The following is a 27,615-nucleotide window of genomic DNA, read 5'->3' as shown; positions in this document are numbered from 1 at the left end:
GGTGGATGTTGAGACAACACTGCTGCAGCTGATGATGGCTTAGATTGGCTGGGCAGCATTTTCCCTTCCCTCTCTGTATCCCACATTCTGCCCTCTTTCCCCATGTACTGTGAGGGGCTTCTCTGCCTCCACGTGCGAGCCTCACAAGCAGAGCTCGGTGCAGGAGAACCTCCTTCACTGCTCGTTGTTGATGATTCGTGTGACCCACCGGTATAGATCCACTAACTGACTCGTTGCCTGGGAATGTGCAACAGGATCCATCACCAGGTCATGGAAGAGATTGTACTTCTGAGCTGTTAGGACATCTGGGGGCAAACTGATCTCCTCAGGAAGCCTCTGGTTGCCCACAATGAAATGGTTGAGGTTTCTCACTTGCACATATTCACGCAGGCTCTCACAGATGTCTATCAGTCGCAGCACAAAATGCCTTCTCTGCCAGCATGATGAGGGCAAGGTGTTCAGGAGGTGCATTATAATTGTCTTTGTGGTATAGGTGGAAAAACCTAAGCCCAGCTGAAGGCTGGTGAAGAACTGCAGGCATTTCAGGTGTAAGCTCTCAGGGGGGACCTACCTGGCAATGTACTTGAAGAACTTCATCTCAGCCACGGCGTAGCACTCTGGCCAAATGGTGCTTGGGGTGTAGTAAGGCCGAGGCTGGCTGCTGACAAAGATGTCTGAGTTGCCTTGCTGCACCCCAAACAGCATCTCGATCCGGTGGCTTTGTCTGCCATTGCTGACCTTGAATTGGCAGGAGCGTGTGGACGGCAGCAGCACCAAGTGCCAGTTGTGGGACTGAGGCAAAGCCGGCCAGATTGCTTTCACCAGTTGGCAGAACCAGCGGGCAGTTTTGTGCACGTCCAGGTAGGAGTCCATGCACAGGGTGTGGAGGAGGCTGGGATCCTGATTGTTGCTCAGCTCCTCCTCAGAGTGGTGCAGGAAGCACAGCATTTTCTTACGCCGCTGCTCCCTCGAGCAGGTGCACTCCTGTGTCACGCGGATGCGGAAGTTCCTCCCGCGCCTCTGTCCTGCACTCTCCATCTCCAGGTGGAAGCTGTGCCCTCGTGGAGGAGTCATGGGGATGAGCACCTGGTACATGACATCCTGCTCATGGGGACTCCAACCTTCGAATGCACTGCCCACCCCAATGGCTGGTTTCAGGACCGGATAGAAACTGTCAGATGTGACGAGACGAACGTAATATAAAAACTTCTTCAACAGGCTAGTTGTCCTCTTGCATCCTTTCTCCAGGTCCTGCATGGGCCACTGAATCTGCTCCATCACCCATCTTCCCATCTCATCATCAGGATCAGGATGATCAGCTTGATTTCCAACATCATTGTTGTTTCCTACATTTGCTGCCTCATTGCCAACCGCACCTTCTTCATCTGCACCAACATTGTTGACTACCTGAGCATTGCCATCCTCAGCATTTCTTTCCTCCCCAGCCTCATTGTCTTCTTCATTTCTGACACCTTCTTCTTCATTTCCAACAGCTTCTTCGTTTCCATCCACATTTCTGCCTTCCTCTTCATTTGGACCATCATTCTCTTCTTCCTGCTCCTCTCTCCTCAGGCTCCTATTCCTCCAGACATACCACAGGGCCAAGAGAAGGAGCAGGAGCCCAGCAAGAGCCCAAACCTGCCAGTGCTGCAAGGCAGACCAGGGCAGGTCTCCCCAGGCCAAGGCACTCTGCTTCAGGGCCAGCTGTTCCAGTTCCCGCTCCAGATGCATCTTCTCCTCTTCCAGGAACTTTGCATGTGCCTCCATTTCCAGACGTGTCTCCTTTGTCCAAGCCATTACCCAAGGACCATGGCAACTGCAGAACACTTGGAACCAGCAAAAACCACAGAGCCCAGGAGGTATCCATGGTCTGCAGGAGAAGGGAGAGAAGGCCTTGAGTGGCATTGGGAGGGAGGCCGCTGGCAGTGGGGTGTAGTGTCCCCTGCAAGCAGGGACAGCAATGCCAGGGATCTGTCTGGGGGCACCAAGGACAGGGCCCCAGACAGCAGGCAAGCAGCCAGGCCTGTCCCACTGCCCAAGCAGCAGCAGCAGCAGCAGCAGCAGCAGCAGCAGCAGTAGCAGCAGCAGCAGCAGGGTGCCCTGCCCAAGGCTCTGCCATGAGGGGCTGGCCCTGCATGCAGGGGGAGAAGCCAAGCCCGGGTGCAGCCTCTCTGCCCCGGCCCTTGTCCCCAGCCCAGCCTCCCCGCCACGTGTGCACTCACTGCTTGCCCAAACAATACAGGGCCGGCGTTACCTGCTGGGGCCTTGTAGAGCTGCCCCCATTGTGACATGTCCCCCATGATGTCACAGGTGCCACACTGCACCACAGCCAGGCCAGTCCCGCCCTTTGTCCCCACCCCAGCTCAGCCCCTCACAGTGGCCCTGGGGACTGCTTAAGGCAGCCTTTGAGTGAACCTCTTTCCAAGAAGTTCTCTTGCCCTTTCCTTTGTATTTCTTATCAGATGCCCTCTTTTATTATATTTCAAGAAGGGTTCCTGAAATTGCTTGTTGTTAGTTTTATCGATTTCAGAGTTCTAGAAGGGGGAATTGTTCTAAAACGTTTCAAGAGGGGTTTCTGTAGAGAAATTTGATTAATGCAGATGTTATAAGTATCTGTTATACTGTAGGGGTGTAAAGTGCAGTGTAACAAGGAAAGGGGAAGAAGATCCAGTTCACACAGGTGACATCACCCTGAACCCTGACTGGTGGACATGAAAGACCAATCACTCAACGCCCTGGGGAAACAACTGGTCAGGAGTGACTCTTGTTAAAGACCAATCATAGCCCTGACAACTAACCAATCAGGAAGAGGATCCAAACTCCACCAATGAGGAGAAAGCAAAGAGTATAAAAACGGACTGTCAGACTATGAGGCCGGTTAATTTTTAGCACCTTGAGGGTCAGAAGGAGCGCCCAGTGTGGTGTCGCATATGACGCGCACCTGCACGTCTTTCTTGTTGTCAAGGGACCAAAACTGAGTGCAGGATTTGAGGTACAGCCTCAGCGGTGCCCTCTGGGGGAGGACACTCACTGCTCTGCTCCTGCTGGCAACACTGTTTCTGCCAGAAGCTGGGATGCCATTGGCTTCTTGCCAATTTGCAGCTCCTCTTCCCCCCAGCCCACAGCACGACAGGGGCTGGGAGAGGCCAAGGTGCAGGGACAGCAATGCCAGGGATCTGTCTGGGGACACCAAGGACAGGGCCCCAGACAGCAGGCAAGCAGCCAGGCCTGTCCCGCTGCCCAAGCAGCAGCAGCAGCAGCAGCAGCAGCAGCAGCAGCAGCAGGGTGCCCTGCCCAAGGCTCTGCCATGAGGGGCTGGCCCTGCATGCAGGGGCAGAAGCCAAGCCCGGGTGCAGCCTCTCTGCCCCAGCCCTTGTCCCCAGCCCAGCCTCCCCGCCACGTGTGCACTCACCGCTTGCCCAAGCAATACAGGGCCGGCGTTACCTGCTGGGGCCTTGTAGAGCTGCCCCCATTGTGACATGTCCCCCGTGATGTCACAGGTGCCACGCTACACCACAGCCAGGCCAGCCCCGCCCTTTGTCCCCACCCCAGCTCAGCCCCTCACAGTGGCCCTGGGGACTGCTTAAGGCAGCCTTTGAGTCAATCTCCTTCCAAGAACCCCTGCCCTCTGCTTTGCCTTCTTATCGGATGCCCTCCCTTGGCAATCTCACACATACCCATGTTGCAAGGCAGCCTTGAGGATCATTGAGTCTAATCCTTGACTCCATGCTGAGCTACACTTAAATCTCTGACTGGTCCCGCTGGGAAAACACCCTGAAGATCACACATTAAAGTCCAACTGCCAACTTAACACTGCCTACTCCACCAATCAGCCACGCCTCCAAATGCCACATCCACATGACTTAGAAATCGCTCTGAATGTGCTGGCACAGCCATTTCCCTTGGCAGCCTGTTCACAAGCCTGATACTATTTTTGTTGAAAGGGTCCAATCTCAAGCTCCTGCGGCACAACTTGTGCTCATTTCCTCTGGTCATACGGTTTGTTCCATGGGCAAAAATAATGACACACAGCTGGTCACAACTTCCCTCAGGGACCTGTAGAGAATTATAAGGTCCCCCCGGAGGCAGTTTTCCACTTTGCTAAACACCCACAACTCCCTCAGCCCTTCATCACACGTGTGCTCCAGACCATTCCCCACCTCCATTCCCTTTCTGTACACACACTCAAGCACCTGCATGTCTTTCTTGTTGGGAGGGCACCAAAACTGAGTGCAGGATTTGAGGTACAGCCTCAGCGGTGCCCTCTGGGGGAGGACACTCACTGCTCTGCTCCTGCTGGCAACACTGTTTCTGCCAGAAGCTGGGATGCCATTGGCTTCTTGCCAAGTTGCCGCTCCAATTCCACACCACTACAGCTCCTCTTCCCCCAGCCCACAGCACCACAGGGGCTGATAGAGACCGAAGTGCAGCACCCAGCATTTTGCCTTCTTCTGTCTCCTACGGGTGGACTTGACCCATCAATTCCACCTGTCCACATCCCTGAGCAGGGCCTTCCTACCCTCAGCCACTTCAACCCTCCCGCCCTCCTCATTTGCATTTAGACTGAACTCCATTCACTGCCTTTCCCCCCAAACCCTCTCCCCAGGGACAGCCCCAGGGCCACTGGCTTCCCCCTGACAGAGGGCAGGCTTAGGCTGCAGATGTGCAAGAACCTCCTGCCCCTGAGGCTGCTGAGGCCCTGGCCCACGCTGCCCACAGCAGCCGGGGCTGCCCCTGGAGCCCTGGCAGTGTTCCAAGCCGGCTCCCACAGGCCTTGGAGCAACGCGCCCAGTGCAAGGAGTCCCTGCCCCTGGGACCAGGCCTGGAACAAGACCATTCCTAAGGACCCTTCCCAGCCAAGCTCTTCTGGGATTCTCTCACCACAGGGGCCGCGGGCAGCTGCCCTTCATTTCTCATTAGGACCAATTCAGCACTGCAAGTCAGCCTGACTTCAAGGACACAGTTCACAAACCCAGATTCACAACTTGAGACATTTGCCAAGACTCCAGGTCGCCTTGAGATCAAGAAAGTCTTGCACAATCCAGATTCTGGAATATTGTAGTTTATTGAATCAAGAGCAAAGCAGTTTCTGCCTTGCCGCTCAGAAATGCGCTTCACTATAGAACAAAATCATGTGTCCTCAACAGACACAGACACGACCTGTGCCTTTACTGGTACATAAAACAAGACTATCTGATATGTAACATATTATATATCTACAGCACATCTGGATTACATATAATATATATGGTAGAAATATCTCTACTTCATAAACATCTTTCCAGATCAAAATGCATTAAGAGCATTAATACATTTCAGAACAGAGAGTGACACAAACTATGTGCTATAATGTATTGTTTAAATATAATTACATCTTCAACATTTTAGAATCATTTTTATCATGATAGAATAACATAATTTATATCTTCCATATGAAGAGATATACTAATATATTGTTTACATGCTTCCATATATACTTCCATAGAAATATTACATACTTCTATATATACTACTAAATTATTTCTATTAGTGTATGGGCTGTTTTAGTTTTAAATTTTGATAGGATAATTCTTAAGTTTTATACTACGTAAGAAAAATACACAATATGGATCTATCTAGATGAAATGAAGACCTAGATTCATAGATATACAAAACTTCAGGTCAGCAGCCACACAGTTGGTACAATGCAGACCCGAAGGATTCCCTTCAGGGGACAAGGAGAAACATGTCCACGGAGTGATCACGGGCGTTGTCCAGAGATGGTGCAGTCTCCCTCACCGGAGACAATCAACACCCGTGTGGAGGCAATCCTGTGCAAAGCATATCAGGAAGAGCCTGCTGGAGCAGCCCTGAAGCAGATGATTCCACCGGTACTCCTTTCCAACATTCACTCCTCTGGGATCCTGAGATGGGCATTTTTGCACAGGCCAAGCTCCCCGAGGCAAAATGGAGTCGAGGAAAGAGCTGGGGGCAGTCCCAGTTCTGCTGGTAATGGGACTCTGTCTGACAAGGGCTCTGGCCACGGCCTCGTCAGCTACATCAGCTTGGACTCCCTGAGTGTGCTTTTGCTCTGGACAAAAGGCATGGCAGCAAGTGCCACTGCCAGTGGAGCACTGCCTTCCTTCTCCATGTCCTGCACACTCAGGTCTGTGTCAGCTTCTCGCTGGGCTGTAGACTCTCCACACAGAGCCCAGAGAGCCAAGAAAGGCAGAATAGTATTTGCTTTTGCGTGGTCCTTGATCTTTGGCACCAACGGTGCTGGGGTGGATGTTGAGACAACACTGCTGCAGCTGATGATGGCTTAGATTGGCTGGGCAGCATTTTCCCTTCCCTCTCTGTATCCCACATTCTGCCCTCTTTCCCCATGTACTGTGAGGGGCTTCTCTGCCTCCACGTGCGAGCCTCACAAGCAGAGCTCGGTGCAGGAGAACCTCCTTCACTGCTCGTTGTTGATGATTCGTGTGACCCACCGGTATAGATCCACTAACTGACTCGTTGCCTGGGAATGTGCAACAGGATCCATCACCAGGTCATGGAAGAGATTGTACTTCTGAGCTGTTAGGACATCTGGGGGCAAACTGATCTCCTCAGGAAGCCTCTGGTTGCCCACAATGAAATGGTTGAGGTTTCTCACTTGCAGACATCACGCAGGCTCTCACAGATGTCTATCAGTCGCAGCACAAAATGCCTTCTCTGCCAGCATGATGAGGGCAAGGTGTTCAGGAGGTGCATTATAATTGTCTTTGTGGTATAGGTGGAAAAACCTAAGCCCAGCTGAAGGCTGGTGAAGAACTGCAGGCATTTCAGGTGTAAGCTCTCAGGGGGGACCTACCTGGCAATGTACTTGAAGAACTTCATCTCAGCCACGGCGTAGCACTCTGGCCAAATGGTGCTTGGGGTGTAGTAAGGCCGAGGCTGGCTGCTGACAAAGATGTCTGAGTTGCCTTGCTGCACCCCAAACAGCATCTCGATCCGGTGGCTTTGTCTGCCATTGCTGACCTTGAATTGGCAGGAGCGTGTGGACGGCAGCAGCACCAAGTGCCAGTTGTGGGACTGAGGCAAAGCCGGCCAGATTGCTTTCACCAGTTGGCAGAACCAGCGGGCAGTTTTGTGCACGTCCAGGTAGGAGTCCATGCACAGGGTGTGGAGGAGGCTGGGATCCTGATTGTTCCTCAGCTCTTCCTCAGAGGCGTGGAGGAAGCACAGCATTTTCTTACGCCCCCTCGAGCAGGTGCATTCCTGCGTCACGCGGATGCGGAAGTTCCTCTCGCGCCTCTGCCCTGTCCTCACCATCTCCAGGTGGAAGCTGTGCCCTCGTGGAGGAGTCATGGGGATGAGCACCTGGTACACGACATCCTGCTCATGGGGACTCCAACCTTCGAATGCACTGCCCACCCCAATGGCTGGTTTCAGGACTGGGTAGAAACTGTCAGATGTGACGAGACGAACGTAAATCGCAAACTTTTTCATGAAGGCAGTTGTCCATTTGCATCCTTCCTCCAGGTCCTGCACTGGCCACTGAATCCGCTCCAACACCCTTCTTCCCATCTCATCATCAAGATCATGATTATCGACTTCATTTCCAACATCATTGTTGTTTGCTGCATTTCCTGCCTCATTGCCAACTTCATTGCCAACAGCACCTTCTTCATCTGCACCAACGTTGTTGACTTGCTGGGCATTGCCATCATCATTGTTGTTTTCCTCCCCATTCACTTCATTGACTTCTTCATTTCCACCACGTTCTTCATTTGCATCTACATTTCTACCTTCCTCTTCAACTGCACCATCATTGTGTTCTTCATGCTCCTCTCTCCTCGGGCTCCTATTCCTCCAGACATGCCACAGGGCCAAGAGAAGGAGCAGGAGCCCAGCAAGAGCCCAAACCTGCCAGTGCTGCAAGGCAGACCAGGGCAGGTCTCCCCAGGCCAAGGCACTCTGCTTCAGGGCCAGCTGTTCCAGTTCCCGCTCCAGATGCATCTTCTCCTCTTCCAGGAACTTTGCATGTGCCTCCATTTCCAGACGTGTCTCCTTTGTCCAAGCCATTACCCAAGGACCATGGCAACTGCAGAACACTTGGAACCAGCAAAAACCACAGAGCCCAGGAGATACCCATGGTCTGCAGGAGGAGGGAGAGAAGGCCTTGAGTGGCATTGGGAGGGAGGCCGCTGGCAGTGGGGTGTAGTGTCCCCTGCAAGCAGGGACAGCAATGCCAGGGATCTGTCTGGGGGCACCAAGGACAGGGCCCCAGACAGCAGGCAAGCAGCCAGGCCTGTCCCACTGCCCAAGCAGCAGCAGCAGCAGCAGCAGCAGCAGCAGCAGCAGCAGCAGCAGCAGCAGCAGCAGGGTGCCCTGCCCAAGGCTCTGCCATGAGGGCCTGGCCTTGCATGCAGGGGCAGAAGCCAAGCCCGGGTGCAGCCTCTCTGCCCCAGCCCTTGTCCCCAGCCCAGCCTCCCCGCCACGTGTGCACTCACCGCTTGCCCAAGCAATACAGGGCCGGCGTTACCTGCTGGGGCCTTGTAGAGCTGCCCCCATTGTGACATGTCCCCCGTGATGTCACAGGTGCCACGCTACACCACAGCCAGGCCAGCCCCACCCTTTGTCCCCACCCCAGCTCAGCCCCTCACAGTGGCCCTGGGGACTGCTTAAGGCAGCCTTTGAGTCAATCTCCTTCCAAGAACTCTTGCCCTCTGCTTTGCCTTCTTATGAGATGCCCTCCCTTGGCAATCCTGCACATACCCATGTTGCAAGGCAGCCTTGAGGATCATTGAGTCTAAGCCTTGACTCCATGCTGAGCCACACTTAAATCTCTGATTGGTCCCGCTGGGAAAACACCCTGAAGATCACACATTAAAGTCCAACTGCCAACTTAACACTGCCTACTCCTACAATCAGCCACATCCCCAAATGCCACATCCACACAACTTAGAAATATCTCTGAGGGTGCTGGCACAGCCATTTCCCCAGGCAGCCTGTTCACAAGCCTGATACTATTTTTGATGCTAGCAGAGCCCAGTTGGCATTCAAACCTCAGTCTTATTTTCTTGGAGGTGCAGTTAGCAAAGCGTAAATATGTTTAGACTTATAAATGATTAGCAGAATTATAAAGTTAGTGAGGAATTTCAAGTATCTCAGCAATGCATTAATTTTTCAGTCAGCTAGTTTCCAATTATCAGCTTCACAGGCTAAAATCCTAGCTCCAGCACAATTAAAATGGGTTTTCTAATTGATTTTGATGGATTCTGGATTTCACTTTTTGATGTATGTGTTATTTCTGTTAATGTCTGTGCATTTTTGCTTCTGCATTTTTAAACAATACTCAGATTTTGGCATCATCAAGGGACTCCCAAAGACTGAACTGCTCCAAAACTCATGTAACCCACCTGGCTAGGACTTAACTCAAGTCCTGTATATGATTCCTCCTAGGATTTCCTAATGATCCCACTAGTAATGCAGAGACCCAGATGTCATTTTGGAGTCAGCACAGGGTGGGAGCAAGAAGTCACACTGTGGTCCTGAGAGAGATGCAGACCATAAGGCAGAAAGGGTAATTTTGGTGATATTTGTCCCTGTGTTAATGACTCTGAACAAAAAACAATCTCCAGAAGTACCCTAGTGAGTGAAGTATTAGAAAACAATGAGGCCCTCATTCATGCTGGCTCTTTAATGCACACTGATAAATTCATTTTGATAAGATTCTTTTGATAAGATTTTGCTCTTAATCTGTTGAACATAGCTCCAAACTCTGTACAGGAGAATGGATGGATTACCAAAAATGTATGGATGTTCTGTCGTTCCACATACTGATTCTATGGATGGACTGGAAGGTGCCAGGTAATCTCAATTTTCTGTTCAGAGTTCTAACAGCAACAATAGGACAGACAATCATCCTGCTAAAACACTTATGAAAAGGATAATCTGCTCAGGAGAGCAGAGAGGGTATTTTTAGCAAGATCCAGATGCCAAGACTTTGCTCACTGCCCTTTTTGAAAATCCCATTTAGAAACCTTGATCTCAAAGTTAATTTGTTTGGGCACAGTTAGCAGTAAAAACTTTTTGATCCACTTGAGAGTATAAGCCAGCAGAATAAAGACACCATTCTGATCTCATCAAATAAGAATTCCATTTTCAGGCTTAGTTCAGCCAAGTGCTGAAATTTATTCTTGGGAAAGAAGCTCCAAAAGAAGGGAGATGGATGGTGAGACTTGGCATATCTGTTTGTTTCCTAAGTGTGTGAGGCATTCAAGCAGATCAGCAGGCTACCTTCTCAAAATGTTTTCTCATGTTCATGAGAGTAGAAAGGACAACAGCTGATTGCTGTCAACCCTTTTTTCCATATGTTGCTAATTTAATGACTGCTGTATGTGCATCCAGTTATTCCACATTTGACCTGTCTCTCTTACTCTTCCTAGTAGTGACAATTCATTCTGCAGGAGGTCACACGGGAGCAAATTAGACTCCTGAAAATGTCACAGTGTTACTCAGACAATATGATAAATGCACAGCAATCTGTCTGCACAGAAATGTCTGGGGTAACTTTAAATGAGGTAGCTCAGGTGCAGAGAGCATAATGTGGAGCTTAGCAAATGCTAATTTACCAATTTTGACAATTTTCAGTTAACTGTAAAGCGAAACTCTCACTGGCACTGGTTTGTGTCACACCTGCCATGGGAAGGGGAGATATATGCATGAAGATTTATTTAAATCAGGTACACATAGGCATGCTTTATAGTTTCTTATTTACTCAATAAATCTATTTTCCTCAGGGGCTGAAAGCATCTGCAGGTATTAACTGAAGTCCAGCAGGGATTGTCTTTTATGATGAAGCTGCACAGTAAGAGGAACACACCAAGAGATAGTAGAGAGGTGTAGACATAGGCTTTAGTTTTGGTTCCCTTTTTCTGCCCACTCCTATTCTCAGTCTTTTCATCTAAGTGTCAGCATTTTCCTCAGTGATTTTGGTTGCACTCAGCTGAAATAATCAATGTTAACCCTCAGCATATGCTTTGACCAGAAAATATCAAACTGGGGGCGGGGGGGAAGGGAGGAGCATCCATTTGTTTCCTTTACTCAAAAATATTCATTCTGGTGTTGATAGTTCCCTTTCCCTGTTGGTTACGTGTGCTCTGGAAAACCAAAAATTCCGGGAGCTCCTCCAGGAGCATTTCTAGGCAGCAAGAACTCAGGAGGTGAGTGAGACTTGCCTGCATAACAATAACTCAATAAATGTGCTGCAGGGAGAAACATCCTGCTGGTGCTGTGCTGGGGACAAGGATCACACAGCAGCATGGTTTAAGTGGTAAATGAGGAAAGGTTTATTCTCTGCAACATTAAACTGGAAGGGATTAATAGATGGCAATGATGCCTTTCTTCTAATCCACTTCAGTGGAAATATTCAAAATTCATGAGGATTTTTTTAAAGAGACCAAAAAATAGCCTTTTTCTTTTTCCTTTCTGTTTGGGGCAAATGTTTTCAAGACAATACAAAATCTTGAAAAGTTTGCCAGAGTCATAATGAGTGTATGTATAAAATCCATTACTAAGCATCTGTCACAATGTTTTTTGGTTTGGTTTTTTTTTTGTGAATACTGCTTAACACAGCAGGAGAATGTGGTGACTTGTCCCTTTGTGCTCCCCCTGTAATAGGAGTGGTGCACAAAAGATTATAATATAATATACATAATATATATTATATAGTATATATTATATAGATAGATAGATATAGATATAGATATACAGATATCCCTTTTTACCCAGGAACTTTGTGCTGAATTTACTGTGGTGTAAGAGCAGGGCTATGTCAGCTCTCCCTGGATGTCTGGTCATTTTAAAGCTAAAGATTAAAAAAAAAAAAATTAATTATTTCTATCACATTTTCAAAAGATAGCTAAGAAGATTAGGGAAGTGAAAGTACATGCTCCTGAGAGGAGCAAAGATATCTGAAATGACAAATGGTGGTGATGGAAAAGAAGTTTGTGGGTTTTGTTTAAAGAGAAAGCCCCCTTGTTTTTCTGTTGTGCTCAAATTCCTGCTATTCTAGAGCAGGAAAGGGTCTCCCCTGCTGAGCATCTCTGCAGAACTAATGAGGCACCTTGTTGTTTGCCACACTGCCTTGAACTTATGAAATAAGTTGAAAATGGTACATGTGTTACATGGATGAGTGCAACACCTCCCTTTCCAGCATTGCATTTAGACATCTGACATCTATGAACAATGATTAGTTTGGCTTGTCTCAGGCATTTATGTAGCATTTACATTGGCCTTGCTGAAGGCAGTGCTAATCACTGTATGAGTCTCCTTTGTGAATTCCTGTCAAAGTGGAACTTATTTATACAGTAATTCATGGTGTCAGCTGTCAGTCCTGTAAAAATCCTAATTTCTGAGTCACTTACATAGCCTCTTTTGGTGGCTGCTAAACAAGCTTTTCAAAGATCACATAGGAGGAGCAGCTCTGTGTGTCCTGTACATGCACCTCACTGGGGAGGCTGATGTGGACCTGATATTTTCTGAACCTGAGAATTGCTAGTTCTTCCCAAGGGAAACTTTTCAACAGTTTTCTTTTTCCCAAAACAACCTTGTGTAAACAATATTCCTTTCCCATAACCACAGGTATTGTTTGCTATTTCTATTACTCAGCCAATGGGAGACATGTCAGTCCTATGAACCAACAAGGTGCCTTTTAGCACAGCATGTTATAAAAAGAATGAAAAATTTTGTTTAATCTTTAGCTTTAAAATTACCAGACATCCAGGGAGAGCTGACATAGCCCTGCTCTTACACCACAGTAAATTCAGCACAAAGTTCCTGAGTAAAAAGGGGTAACTATATATCTGTGTTTATATCTATATATCTATGTATCTATACATATACTATATACTATATACTATATATAATATAGTATATATATTATATTATATATAATATATATAATATAATACTTGTAAATAAAATCTTCTGATTTCTACTACCTTCTGACTGGAGTCAAACATCTTCGTGTCCTCTTGCAACAGTGATATGTGTGTGTGTGTGTGTGTGTGTGTGTGTGTGTGTGTGTGTGTGTGCTGGCGAAATGGAGTTGGAAGGATTTTTAACAGTAAGGCTCAAAATCAGTGACTTGTTTCTCAGACAACACTGAACACTGGACCTGTGAAATTCAGTTGGGAAAAGGACACATTCAAGTTTCTTTGCACATGTGCTGAGCTGGGTGGAAAGGCTGTTACCCCTGCCTTAACTGATGAGAGGTAACTCAGTGGTGCCCCTTCCAGAAGTCAATTTCAGAGGAATGCTCAGAATTCACCAGTGAGAGTTTCTGGTACATCTTTCCTTTTCTCATTCCATTTTCATCTTCCATGTTGCTAAGAGGTTTCCATCACAATCCTAATATTGGATTAAGGAAGACATGCTGCTGAGGGTGGTCTGGCTCTCTGGTCTGGCTGAAGCCAGCATGTGCAGCTCTGCTGCATGTGAGCCACACAGATTCACTAAAAACTATCATCAACTGGTGTCAGAACAAAAGATTATATAATACCAGCAAGCTGAAGGGAAATAAAAAGCAAAATGCTGCTTCTCTGATCCTCTACAAACATAGTTTCATTGATTCTGTTGCAACTATACTAATTCCCATTCTTTGAGAATTCAGCCCCAACAAATTGCACTTGTTGCAGTAATTCCATGAAAAGCAACGTAATTAACGTTGCCTGCATTGAAAACACCACAGTCCATTGATGCCAGAAAACATTAATTCAATTCCTCATTGCCCTAGAAATGGAGACACTCTGGATGGCATTCTTTCTCTTTATAATAACCAATATTCACATTTGCCTGCACAGCCTCTCACTGTGACTTGTAAGCTATTTCAAACAGCTCAGTAATTACAGTTCTGCTGCAGAACTATTATGCCTTGGGTGGGACTGATATTTTTCAAAAGGAATAAATGAATTATGATAAGGCTATCAATTACATCCGGAAAGGGTAGTAAAATGCAAATAATTGTCTCATCGTGTTTAGAGGTTAATTTATTATCCCAAGCTATTTTATCGATTCAATTTACAAAGATGTGGCTCAGGCAGTGTGTACCTTCATGCAAGGACACAGTCAATACAGAAACCACCCCCTGCTCCTGTCTGGAGCCATAACTCAGGGCTGGGATGCAGAAAAAATATCTGGAGATTCACTTTTCCTGTCAAGGATGTGCTCTCTCATGTGAAGGGGGGTGGTATTTCTCTTTATTGTACAAAGAGCTGTTCATCAGAAACTGAAACAGAACCAGAGATCAAAGTTCCTCCAGCCAGTCTGTCTAAATTCACAGGCCTGGTCCAGGTTCACAAAAGGCTCAGTCAAGAAACTTAATATTTTGAGGTTATAAATTATCCTTGATAATCCACAAACAGCAACAGTGCTATGTCCTTTATCTAAACCAGTCAGTTCTGCTTTACCCACGAGATATTACAGACATTCTAGGAGATAAAAATGTTTAAATATTGCTTAAATAACCAATGACTTAAAAAAACCTGGAAGTTTTCCAAAGTCACTGTGTGCTTGAAGTGTTAGCTAAAACAAAACAAACCAAAACAAAAAGCCAAACAAAACCTCACATTAATTCATAGTATTACCATCCATCTTGAAGATTCCCCTCTGTCCATGACTGGCGGGGAGGAGTGGGGAAAATCAGTGATATTTGCTTTGCTGGTGGTGCTTCAGTAGGTCAAAGGAGTTCACGTTCCATCACTGTGTTTATGCCAGAAAGTTGTATCATCTCCTGCTGCCTCACAGGGCACTCCCTTCATTGGGACAGCCAACCTTTTAACTCAGTTTCTCAGCCCATAGAACTAAATATTTGTTTGTGGGCAGTCTTACAGTTGTCACAGTGAAATTAAGGTTTGTCCAGCTAATGGAATCCCAGTCTTAGCTTCCTCCCAATTAGGAAAGGGTAAGAGGAATGGTGGAGCTTTGTTTTGGATTTATTTCCAGATTTTAATCTAAAACAGAGTCGTGCAGCTGGGGAGAGTACTCAACTCAAATGATCAGACCAGCTGCTTTCCTGGAAAATATTTGAAGCCATGGCTCTACCTGCTGGAACAGTGGGAAATGACACTGCAACAAGAGGCTGGTTGGAGAAACTGCCTCCTTTGTATCATGTATTTCCCTCCAGAAACCACCATTTAGCTTCTGTCTGTAATGGCAGAAATTTTCAGTACATTTTTGGGGTTATGAGGTGTAAGACACAAGATATGTCTGTCCCTTTTCCTGCTGGAAATTTGTGTGCTGGCCTTTCTCAAGAGAACTAAATGGGGCACCTGTTAATTAATATCAGGACCTGCTCTGGTATTAATCTCTTCTGAAGTCTTTGGTACTGGCTGATTAAGATGAGCTTAGTCACTGGCCTATTTTCTGATAAAAAATAAATTTACAAAAAATGGGGAGGTGGCTCATGGATAACATTTTCAGGAGCATCCAGGTGTTAGGCACTTCTGAACATTGCATGCAGTGCCACAAAGTTTCTATGAAGGCAAAAACAGCCAAGAGTCAAAGTGAGCACTGATTTATAGTGGTTCTTTAATATCTCATTGATTTGTTTTGATTTTGTTTGTGCATTGCTTTTTGGAAAAGCTTTGTGCTTCATATCAGCCAGGTTAAATTTAGCCCTCTTATAGAATGAGTTTTCTCCAGGATTTATGCTATTATTTTTTATTTCTATAGTGCTTCCATCTATTATTCTTAGTTTTGCTTTGCAACATTAACAAGCTAAGCCATGCTGTTGATGCAATCAGCTCTATTATTCTCTTTCTGATGCACAGACCACTACTACATCTTCCAAAGCTGGCCAAAACAGTCAGTTATTTCACAGAGGACTGATGATAAAATAGATTTTAAAAATATCTTTAAGTCATTTGTGTGGCTTTGTTAAAATATATTTTGGTTCTACAAACTTATTTTCTATTCCAAATGCTTATATTTGTAAACAACATCATTTATGAGAGTGCAAGGGATCTTTAATAGGATGCTTTTTGGTTTATGTTTCTTGAAAGAAACAGAAATTAATTTGCTGCTGCTCTTCCTATTTTGTCCCTTGTCAAAACCACTGGAATATTACAACTGGAATGTGGAGAGAATGTTTAAAAAGTCATGAAGGAGAGAATCTATGAACAAAACCATTAAAAATCCTCATTTGTGTTGTGAAATATGCTTTGTGAAGAGCAGCAGAGGGAATGGTTGCATGGTCTATGCAGCACTGGGCAGAGTGACTGGCTCATGGTGTCAGTGCAGAGCTCATCACACCAAGAGGCAGAAACTTTGCATTCCTGGAGCCCTCCCCTGGTGTTAGTGCAGTGCTTTCCTCATGGATATTCAGGAGGAATTCCACTAGGGTGAGTTGTGCTGGTCCTGACAGTCACCTGTCCTAAGGGGCTGCTTCAAGAACCCAACCATAGTTCTTTTTCCACCCAATACAACATGAAATTGTGCCTGTAAGATACTGAACACACACATGTGCATGCACGTGTCCTTCTCTGTCCACACACAAAAAATGTAGCAGTTAACAGATTTCTGACATCTCCCCAAGGCTGAACATGGAACAAGAACTCTCCAAGCCTCCTGAATGGCTCAGGCTGGAAGGGACCACAAGGGTCTTCTGGTTCCACCTCCCTGCTCCAGCAGGGCATCCCAGAGCACAGGACTGTGTCCAGAGGGGTCTGGAATATCCCCAGTGAGGAGACTCCACAGCCTCTCTGGACAATCTGTTCAGGGCTCTGCCCAGGGAAGAAGTTCTGCCTCATGTCCAGGTGGAACCTCCTGGGGCTCAGTCCCTGCCCGTGGCTCTGGTGCCATTGCTGGGCCCTGCCCTGAGCCCTCCCTGCTCACAGGGACACACAGGGATCAGGGCCCCTCTCGGCTGGGGCTCCTCTCCAGGCTGGACAGCCCCAGCTCCCTCAGCCTTTCCCTGTCAGAGATGCTCCAGGCCCTAAATCATCTCTGCAGCCTCCACTGGCCCCGCTCCAGGAGCTCCCTGTCCCTGCTGTGCTGATGATCCCAGAGCTGGACACAGCTGTCCAGATGTGCCCCACATCTGGGCTGGGCAGAGGGGCAGGATCACTCCCTGACCTGCTGGAAATGCTCTTCTCAATGCACTCCAATGGGTTTCCATTTGCAAAGTTCCAGCCCATATTTATCCAGCCCATATAACCCATACAGCTGCTCCTCCTCATGAGATGGCAACAACCCCAAGAACCCTTCAGAGCTGCTGTTCCTGCATGTGTTGCTACTGCAGCATAAAACCAGGAGCTAAATCTGACCTGAAACAGAGATGGGGATTCATAAAAGACTTATAAAACCCCTCTTTTATTTCTTATCCAGCTGGCTGGTGGATTTATCACAAAGGAGAATTTAACTGCATGTCAAAAAGGACAGCTAATGGAAGTTGGAAGGATACAGTATTTTTTTCAGATAGTTAATTATTATAATACATTAAATGCTTGGGTTACTGCAGCAAAAGCTCTTCCAATGATGCAGAGCCACCAGTATCTGACAGTATAATTCTAGAATATCTTTTTAGACTTGCTTTATGTACTCTGTGCAGGTATGCAAGACAAAAGCTTTTTTTTGTATACCGTTAGTTGCAAGCTTGTACTATTCTGAGGACTAGATCATTGTGCTGAGAAGAGACAAGGGATGCAGTCTCATGATGAAGTAATTTCAATGAGTAGAGCTTTCTGTTTTTAATCTGGGATGGGCATCCATTAAAGGCAAGTGATGGATCTGGAGTGGGACTGTATGCTGGTTTATGTGGTGCTTCTGCTGGAGATATTCATCCTCTGTACCAGGAGAGGGGCTTTTAGCTTTTGTGTGACTCCACTCCTTTGATGCAGTGGCCTGAGTGAGCCTCTTCCCTAAGGTTTTCATCTCCAGTGATATCCTGGCCCTGTGAAATCTATAACAAATCTGTCCCACAGATAACTGCCCCAAGACCTGCAAGGTTGGTTCTCTTGCCGAGAGAGAGCCTCCAGCAGGGATCTTTTAAGAACATCTCTCTGGGTTTTTTTTTTTTTGCTTCTGCTTCTCCTTGGGCATATCTGCAAATAGATTTGGACCAATACTGCACATAAAATGGATGACTGGTCTCTGACAATCTCAACTGCAGCATCCTTGGAGGGGCATAAAAACTGGTCTTAAAAATATCCAGAGTTAAATAATCCTTTATTTTTTTTTTAACTAAGATCACTCAAAAATTAAAAAGAGAAAAATTCCCGCCAGAACAACCTGTTAAATTTTCATAATTTATTGAAACACTTTATTCAAAATTATTGAAACGCTTGGCTCTCAGTGTAGGCTTTTCCACTGGAAGACTCTTCTTGTCTTGAAATTAGGAGTTTCAATATGAAAAATATATGTTAATGCAGCATGAAAGAGAGGTGCAAAATACTGCCTGCCCATGGCTCTTCCTACCTCGACTTCAGTGCCAGCAATTAATATAAAAGAAAGAAAAATTTTGGGAAGTAGTCTATTAGAGTGGAAACTATTTCTCTGATTGCTATGGAGGCTAATGACTCTTAGGGTTTAATCTGGTTGTTTCTCACCCGAGATTCCAAGGCTGGTGGCTCGTGTGGGCACAAACGGAGTGATTTTCCCTCTTGACCTCTGAAGGATTTAGGGTCTGCTGTTTGACTCTGTGTCCCTGTGTTCTATGCTGAGCTCGGTGCTCGGTGTTCGGCGTGAGAATAATGAGGAGTGGTTTCTCGTGTTGTTTATTAGTTCTTATCTTACAATTCTCTGTGTCCAGCCATGGTGTTCACAGGAGCTTGGACACGAGGCGACTCCCCCCTGTGATGGGAGGTCGCTCTGCCTTTATACAGATAACTACTTACCCATTGTTTACAATTCCATGCCAATGTCTATCACCTATACTAACAGGGTCATGTCTACTTTGACCCAATCCACTGAAACTACTTTGTGCCCACGTCACTGCAGAAGATGGATGCCAAGGGAGAAAAAGAACCCAGGGGGCACCGCCCTAAAATCTCCATTTTGTCCCTTTGCATCTACATTCTAAAAACCCTAAACTACAAAATCTTCTAAACGATGATAACTGCACTACTGTCTGTCATACATTTGTGACTTGCAATTCTTCTCTGTGTTTGATGATTTTCACATGGACCAAAATCAAAGACTGTGTCTTCCTGGGCTCTGTGCCAGGCAAAACCCCCTGCACAGACCCCAGACCCTCTTTCTCGAGTCCCAGGCCTCTCTACCGAGCTCTGTGACCATCCAGGGTGCCCAGAGGGATGCCCTGGACTCCAACAAGGGAGATCACGGCAGGGAGCGAGGGAAGGGGATCGGGAATCGGGGATCGCGGTCCCCGCGCCCAGTCCTGCTCCGCCGGGGGTGGAGCCGCAGCCGCGGGAAAAAATGGATCCGCTTTGGGCTGGCGGGGCTTCCCCCGCTTTGGGCCGAGCCCGGCGGGTTCCCGGCACGGTCTGAGCGCGGGCGGCGGGAGTTGAGCACGGCCCGGCCCGGAGGTCCCGCGGGGCGTGGCCGAGGAGGGTCCCGGAGGATGCCCGGAGGGGATCCCGGGGAATTCCCGGGAATTCCGCCGCGCGCTCCCGCCGCGCTCCCTCGGGCCCTTCGGGATCTGCCCGGCGACCGGTGACGTCACCGCACGCTCGGGCTGCCATTGGCGGGCGGCAAAGAGGGCCCCCCCCCCCCCCCCACCCACCACCCCCCAACCCGCCAATCCCGGGCGCCGCCATCCCCCGGACCCCCATTCCCGGCCATGGGTTTCCCCTGCACCCCCTGACCCGGCACCGACAGCCCTGCGCCCCTTTCCCGGACATCCCGCCTCTCCCTGCCCCCAGAGCCCCCGTGGCCTTGGCCCACAGACCCCCTGGGCCCCTATTCCTGCCTTGCCCGGGACCCCCTGGGCCCCTCCTTTCCTCAGCACCGGGGACACCCGGGACCCCCATTCCCAACCATCCCGGGTTTTCCCACCTTTGGATGGGAGTGGGGACACCGGGGACTCTTGGAGCTCCCTTTCCTAAGCACAGGAACCACTTTAACCCCACCCATCCCACCCTTACCCACCCCCAGCCTCCCCTTTTCCCACCCCTGGGTGTACAAGGGATTCCTGAATCTAAATTTCCCCAAGTTGCTGCACGTTTTATACAGGAAAAACTGGATGCAATCCCTGCCCAAGTGGAAAATGTGGCCAATCCAATAGTGGGGGCCAGGGGTGTCCCAGGAAGATCCAAGGCAGCAGAACCAGTGAGGATTGCACTCAAACCAGGAGCCACAGCAAAGGGAAGGCAAAAACAATTCCCTTGGAAATTAGAGAACTGGAAGAGATTGGCACCTGCAACTAAAACATTCCTGCAGCACGGTCTGTTAGTGCAATGGGAGCCCAAATCCAACAGCCCAATTTTGGCCATTGAGAAAGCAGATGGGGAGAGTTATCCATTAGTACAAGATTTAAGAGCAATTAACAAAATACCGAGGACATAAACCCAATAGTGGCCAATCCCTACACCCTTCTGACCACACTGACAGACGAATTAGGGGGGTTCACTGTTGTAGGTGCCTTTTTCTGCATTCTTGGGCATGAAAACAGCCAGGAGCTCTTTGCTTTGGAGTGGGGAAATCCTGAGACAGGGAGGAAAACTCAGCTCACATGGACAGTTTTATCACAAGATTACAAGAACAGCTCCACAATATTTGGAAACCAGCTAATAAAGGAATTAAAAGACTGGAAAAAACAAGAACCAGAAGGAATTATTCTTCAATATGCAGATGACATCCTGAGTTCAGCCAAAACTAGAGATGGTTGCACACGACTTACCCTGAGTTTATTACACTTTTTGGGAGGGAGTGAGTCCAAAGTTTCCAAAGACAAAGCACAGATGGCCGAGGAAGCAGGAGTTTACTGGGGCCTGCAGATCTCCCATGGACACGGGCAGCTGAGCAAAGAAGGGAAAGAAGCCACCTGTGGACTCCCAGAGCCCCACACTGGGAGAGAGAGGCAGCTTTCCTGGGAATGGGGGGGTGGTGTCCTTTGTGGAGGGCTAATTATGGACTGCTGGAAAAACCCCGACACAGGGCAGGAAAAGCAGCCGAGAAAAGAATTATCCTGTGGACTGAGAACACCAGAGCAGCATTTCAACAGCTGAAACACTCTCTAGGGCCAGCCCCAGCCCTGGCACTGCCAGACTTAACTGAGCCTTTGGAACTTTTCACAGCCCACAGACGGAATCTGGCTCTGGGGGCACCAGCACAGCCTCGGGAATCCACGGAGGGCTGTGGCCACTTTTCCAGACAGACAGACAATGTTCCCCAGGGCTGCCCAGGATGCCTGAGGGCTGTGGCAGCCACACTCCTCCTGATGCAGGAAGCCCAAAAACTCCTCCCTGGGCGACACACTGCAGTGTCTGTACCCCGTGCCCTGTTCCAGCTGCACTGGAACAAAAGGGGGGCACTGGCTACCTGGGAACCTGATGCTTAAACATCAAGCCCTGTTATTAGAGCAGGATGATGTTACCCTGAAAACAACTTCTGTTGTTGGCCCTGCCATGGTTTTGTCCTCCACCTTCATTGACAAGCAGCCTAAACGTAACTGTTTACAGACAATTGGAGAAGTCTGTTCCAGTCGATGGGACCTGAGAGATGTGCCCCTGGAAAATCCAGACAGGGAGCCTTTTACAGGTGAGAGCAGCTTTATGAAAAACAGCCAAAGGATGAGGGGTTGTGCAGTAACCAGGCAGGATAAGGTGATGGAGGCAAAGGCCCTGCTAGCAGATGTGTCAGCACAGAAAGCTGAACTGATTGCACTAACCAGAGCCCTGGACCTGAAGGAAGGGAAAAAGGGAAATATAATATCTGGACTGACTCTAAATATACATTTAGTGTTGTCCACGCCCATGGAGCCATCTGGAAAGAGAAAGGACTTCTGAACACTCAAGGCAATCAAATCAAACATGCTGAACAGGTACTTGCCCTCTCAGAGAGCATTAAAAACCACACAGAAGTAGCTTTCATGCCTTGTAGGGGTCACCAAAAAGGGAAAACCACTCCAGAACTGGGAAACTGCTTTGCTGATAAAGCAGCAAGAGGGATTGCAGAAAAAGGTATTTTTGCAGTAATTCCACAGAAAGAGATTAATTTGTCAGGGTTCACCCCAAAATATGACCAGGCAGAGAACAAACTAATCAAGTTTCTCAAAGCTGAGATGACAGAAGGTGGGTGGGCTGTTACACCACAAATCAGGTTGTAGTCCCACCCCTGATCCTGCCAGAGCTGGCTCAAAGAGAACGTGAAAACACACATTTGGGTGTTGAAAACCTCCTGAAACAGCTGAAAAAAGTAGTAATAGGAAAGGGAATGACTGACATGATACAATCAGTAGTGAGCAAATGTGAAATCTGCTGGAAAAACAACCCTGACACGAGGAAAAGAGTTGTATTAGGAGTAACAAAAGCAGGGGATCTTCCTGGAGATTACTGGCAAATAGATTTTGTGGAGTTACCAGGCAAAGAGGGATAACATTAGTCCCTGTGACATACTATATGACAGACAAGATCAGATCCCACATATTTTTGGTGAAATTCACTTGAAAGGGGAAACTTGATTTCTAGAGATGTCTAATGGTTTTAGATTGCACTTTGCAGAAGCTCCAGACTTACCTGGTGCTGACCAGACCCCCAGGACTGGACACAGCTGTGCATCCATTCCAGCCTGGAGACTGGTCTGTGTCAGTGGTGGGACAATGATCCTCTACAAGCCAGTCCTGCTGACCACTCTCACCACGGTCACCATTGCTGGCAAAGGACCTGGATTGGCTATTCCAGAGCTAAGAGAGCTCCTGCTCCTGGAACAGCTGTAAAAACACAGACTGAGACTGATGCGGACAAAAACAAGCTTTAAATGATTTCTCCTCTGTACTTAAAGAACTGTGCACAATAATCCTTATTCTTCTTTGCATGACACCTAACTGTACAAGACAATACTACTGTTAGATGTTTATTACTGGTGTTTAGTATTTTTTTTATGGCTAGATATTTATCTCTGGTTAAATGTTCTTTACTGCAAGCTGTTCATTATTGTTAGTTACTTATTTGTGATTGAATACCTATTATTAGTAAATATTTAGGATAGAGACAAGGAAAAGGCCTTGTCAAGCCTCTAAAGGGGCGAAATGATGCCTGAAGCTTTTCATATTTGCAGATTCTGTGCTGCCCAGCGATGCAGTTCTGAGCCTCATATTCAGTGCCAGTCAGCTCTTCACAGAGCAGGGAGACAAAACAAATCCTTTTTCTGCACAGAATCAAGAACATCTTTCAGGCCCAAAAGCACAAACAACGGTGCACTGAAGGGAGGAACAAGAAGGATGAGACCTCACAGCCTGAAGCTGTAATTGGACAATTAAACCCCAATATGCAAATGGACCAAAACTTATAAAAGTGTCAGATGTGGTGACTGGGCAGCCATTTTTTTGTGACTGTTCTTGGTCCACCCGGGGTGCAGCCTTGGTGGGGCTCCTGTCCTGCCCAGGGTGGATCCTGGATTCAATAAATACCTACTTTATTCTCTGTCCCTGCCCAGTCTCTGTTTCAGGTCAGCCTCCCAAGGCATCAGCACGGCCTGGCCCAGGGACACTGAGCTCCAGCACTTTGGGCTGCTGTGCCCGGGCTGCTGCCCTTGGGCTCCCAGCACAGGCCAAGGGGGGACAATCCCCTCCAGAAACTGTTGTTGCCTTTAAGCTTTGCTCTGGAACATCCCCAAGGAGCCACCTGCAGGGGCTGGAGCCCGGCCGGGTGCCCGGGGCCACCAAAGCCGCTGGGGCAGTGCCCTCCTGCCCCGGGCAGGGCACAGAACACCCAAGGAAAGGCTCGTGCTGGGCTCAGGGCAGGGACAGGGCACTCCCCTGGCGCTGCCACCGGCACAGCAGAGCCGGCCTGGGGACAGCATTGGCATTGATGGCCCCTGGAATCCCAGCAGGGATTGCTCCTCACCTCACTGCTCTCATTGCATTGGTCATCCATTCAAATCATTTCCCCATGGAATTCCCATGGCAGTGGGCTGGGGGGGAGACCCATCCATGGAATTCTCACCTGACTGGGATGACAGTGAGATCCAGCCATGGAAATTCCATGGGAATTCCTGCATTCCCTGGTCTCCCCATTTCTGAATCCCACATTCCCATGGGAATTCCCCTTCCACTCCCACACCCACCTTTGTGCTCCAGAGCCTCCCGACCATATCTGATGTCTTTTGGGAGCCCTTCCATACAGGTGTGTCCCAGGTAATGCTTCATCTGCTCCACCAGGATCCCTTTGCATTCCCAGCACCTCTGGGTGATCCAGTGGCACCGTGGGACACTGCAAAGCTCCTGGATCCCAGCTGGAAGGAGATGAAATCCCACCCGTTGTAGCCATACTGGTGGGATCCATGGATTCTCCATTGGACAGGAGGTCCCAGCTGGAAACCACCTGCACCGTGTGGAGACCTGGGAAGGAGGAGAGAAGGGACCCATGGAGTCGTGTCCCAGCCCCACAGAGCCCCTTGGAGCTCCCTGGATTCCCATTCCAGCCCCACAGATCCCCCCCCATCCCCAGAGATCCCATTGCAGCCCCTCAGAGTCCTCCATTCCCACAGATCCCATTGCAGCCCTCCAGAGTCCTCCATTCCCACAGATCCCATCCCTATGGTTTCTCAAACTTGGATTTTAATGTTTTACAAAAATATGATTTTTTCAGATGGGCCAGTCGCTTCTACTACTGTGACATAATCACCTTCTATAGGTACTAAAGCCTTGTTCAAAGCAGAGTATGTTGCTCCAGTGTCAACTAAAAGTTTTACTTCTTTGGCTGCTCCCCCACGTTTCCAGATCTGGCTATCCCAATATCCAGCCCTGGAAATCCCAGTATCCCAGCTCTGGCTATCCCAATATCCAGCTCTGGCTATCCCATATCCAGCTCTGGCTATCCCAATATCCCAGCCCAGCTCCCGCTGCCATCCCCGGTGTCTGCGGCTCCATCCGGCCCCGCTCGCTGTCCCAGCGCTCGCAGGGGGTCCCGTCCCCGTCCCCACAATCCGGGACTGGGGGACCCCCGGGCCGGGCTCCGACAGCGCCACTTCCAGGGACTGCAGGGAGTGGGGAACTGGGGGGACACGGAGATTTGGGGGAGCTGAGGGGCTGAAAGTGGGAGTTTGGGGATCCAGGGGGTCAAGAGGCCAAGGAAAGGGGGGACTGGAAGAGCTGGGACAGTTGAAGGACGTTCAGAGGCTCAGAGTCAAGGAAAGGGGGTGCAGGGACTGGGAGAGGTGGGATGGGGTGTCCAGGGAATCCTGTGCCCAGCAAAGGGGGTGCCAGGGCTCCTCAGTGTGAGGAAAGGAGGGGCTGGGAAATGCAGGAATGGGGGCCCAGGGGTCCCAGGGAGAAGGAAAAGGGGGCTCTGGGGGCTGGGAGAGGCGGGGTGGCCGGGAAAAGGTTGTGTTGGTGCTGGATCAGGGGGTGCAGGGGGGTCTCAGGGTCAGGGAAATGGGGAGCAGGGACTTGGAGAGGTAGAAGGGAGTTCCAGGGGGTCCTTGAGCCCAAGAAAGGAAAGTTCAGGGTTTCCCAAAAAGGGGGGATCAGGGTGGGGACACTCGGGGACACCAGGGGGTCTCTGGTTTTGAAGAAAGGTGGGGCTGGGGGCTGGGAAAGGGAGGAATGGGGGTCCAAGGCATTCCATGCCATCCCAAATTCAAGCACACGGGAAGTCTGGAGGCTGGGAGCCATGGGATGGCCAGGAAAAGGGGAGCAGGGGGTGCTGGTGTTCAGAAATGGGGGATTCAGGGGGTCCCTGTGCAGGAAAAGGGGAGCAGGGGGGTCCCAGGGCCGGGAATGGCGGTTCAGAGGCCCCGAAGAGGGACAAGATCCCCTCCCCTGCCGGGGCCTCTCCCAGCCGGGAACTCTCCCGGCCCCTGCTCTCGGGGGAGCCCCGAACGATGGCGGGTCCTGGGCCGAGCCCCCCCCTCAGCCGGGAGGGGCCTGGGGGGGCCGGGACGGGGCTCGGGGCTCCTGGGGCGACCTGGGGGACCCTCGGGGGGTCCAGATCCCCCTGGGCCCCCTCTCCCACCCCCTTCCCTCTGTTCCCCCCAAATTTACTCTGCCCCGCGCTCGGTTGGGAGTGACCCGGCCCTGCCCCATCGTGTCTCAGCCGGGAGGAGGAGGAGGAAGAGGAGGGACAGAGGAGGAGGAAGAGGAGGAGCAGCAGGAGGAGGAGAAGGCAGAGAAGCCCCATGTGGGTTCAGCGCTCTTTATCTCCAGCTCCTTCGGCCGGGACCATCGGCCCCATCCCGCAGGTGCCCGGGGAGGGGGAGCTGGCCCCAAATATCCCGGGTTTGGGGTCCTTGGGCTTGGGGTTTTTGGGGGGATGTTTGGAGCTGGCAGGGCTCCAAAGGCGAGGCGCAGATGGCCCTCGGGGGGACATGGGGGGGGCCCCCGGAGGTGGTTTTGTTTGGTTTTGGTTTTGTTTTTGGTTTTGGTTTGGTTTTCTTTTGTTTTGGGGTGTTTTTTTTGGGTGCTTTTGGGTTTGTTTGTTTGGTTTGGGTTGGGTTGTTGTTTTTTGGGGGGGAAGGAGGTTTATTAGTAACCACACACCCCCATGTGGTTCCAGTTTCCTTGGCACTCCCAGTATGAGCCAAGTCATTCCCAATTATTCCCCAGTATGGTACAATTTGCCCCCAGCAGGGTCCCAATTGCTCCCAGTTCCTCCTTCTTTCATCTGCTGTGTTCCCAGTTCTCCCAGTTACCCCTAGAAAACCCCCATCACTCCCAGTATGATGCCAGTCTCTCCCAGCAGGGCCCCAGTCACTCACAATTGGTCCTAGTTCCCACCAGCACATTCCCAGTGGCTCCCAGTGTGATCCCAGTCACCACCTGCATGGTCTCAGACACTCCCAGTATATCGCAGTTGCCCTTGTAGTCATTGCCAGGCACTCCCAGTTCCCTCAGCATGGTTCAGTTGCCCCCAGTTTTATCCCAGTCCCTGCCAGTACCTCCCAGTTGTCACCAGTATGCATCCTGTCATTCCCAGTTTTTCCCAGTTCCTCCCAGTGTGTGCACAGCTGGTTTCCTGCGTGGCTCTGGTGGCTCCCAGTAACCCCAGTCAGGGTCCCATCACAGAATCACAGAATGTGTAGGTTGGAAGAGACCTTCAAGATCATCGAGTCCAACCCAGCCCTGACACCTCAACTGGATCACGGCATCGAGTGCCACATCCAGTCTCTTCTTAAACACATCCAGGGATGGTGACTCCACCACCTCCCCAGGCAGACTATTCCAGTATTTAATCACTCTTTCTGTGAAAAACTTCTTCCTACTATCCAACCTATATTTCCCTTGACACAGCTGAAGACTGTGTCCTGTCCTTCTGTCAGTTGCTGCCTGGACAAAGAGACCAACCCCCAGCTGTCCACAACCCCCCTTCAGGAAGTTGTAGAGAGTGATAAGGTCACCTCTGAGTCTCCTTTTCTCCAGGCTAAACAGCCCCAGCTCCCTCAGTCGTTCTTCATCTGGCTTGTTTTCCAAGCCCCTCACCAGCCTCGTTGCCTCCGCTGGACACGTTCAAGCGTCTCAAGGTCCTTCCTAAA

At 49.2% G+C, this 27,615-nt stretch overlaps 1 protein-coding gene and 1 pseudogene across 2 annotated transcripts in view; both read right to left on the bottom strand.

The window, feature by feature from the left end:
* LOC310921265 (olfactory receptor 14A16-like) overlaps window positions 1-27,615 on the bottom strand; it is a gene marked incomplete at its 5' end in the record, with an annotated part of 244,604 nt that overhangs the window by 38,377 nt on the left and 178,612 nt on the right. The gene's annotated exons all lie outside the window — the stretch shown is intronic.
* Window positions 6,631-8,046, bottom strand: LOC310921151 (inositol 1,4,5-trisphosphate receptor-interacting protein-like 1; annotated as a pseudogene). Its single transcript has one exon. The product of its transcript is annotated as an inositol 1,4,5-trisphosphate receptor-interacting protein-like 1 (transcript).

This window comes from Zosterops lateralis, assembly GCF_965231275.1.
Source record: "Zosterops lateralis genome assembly, chromosome: 33".
Classification (NCBI taxonomy): Eukaryota; Metazoa; Chordata; class Aves; order Passeriformes; family Zosteropidae; genus Zosterops; species Zosterops lateralis.
The sequence above is the reverse complement of the archived record's forward strand: the minus strand, read 5'-3'. Positions and strand labels throughout refer to the sequence as shown.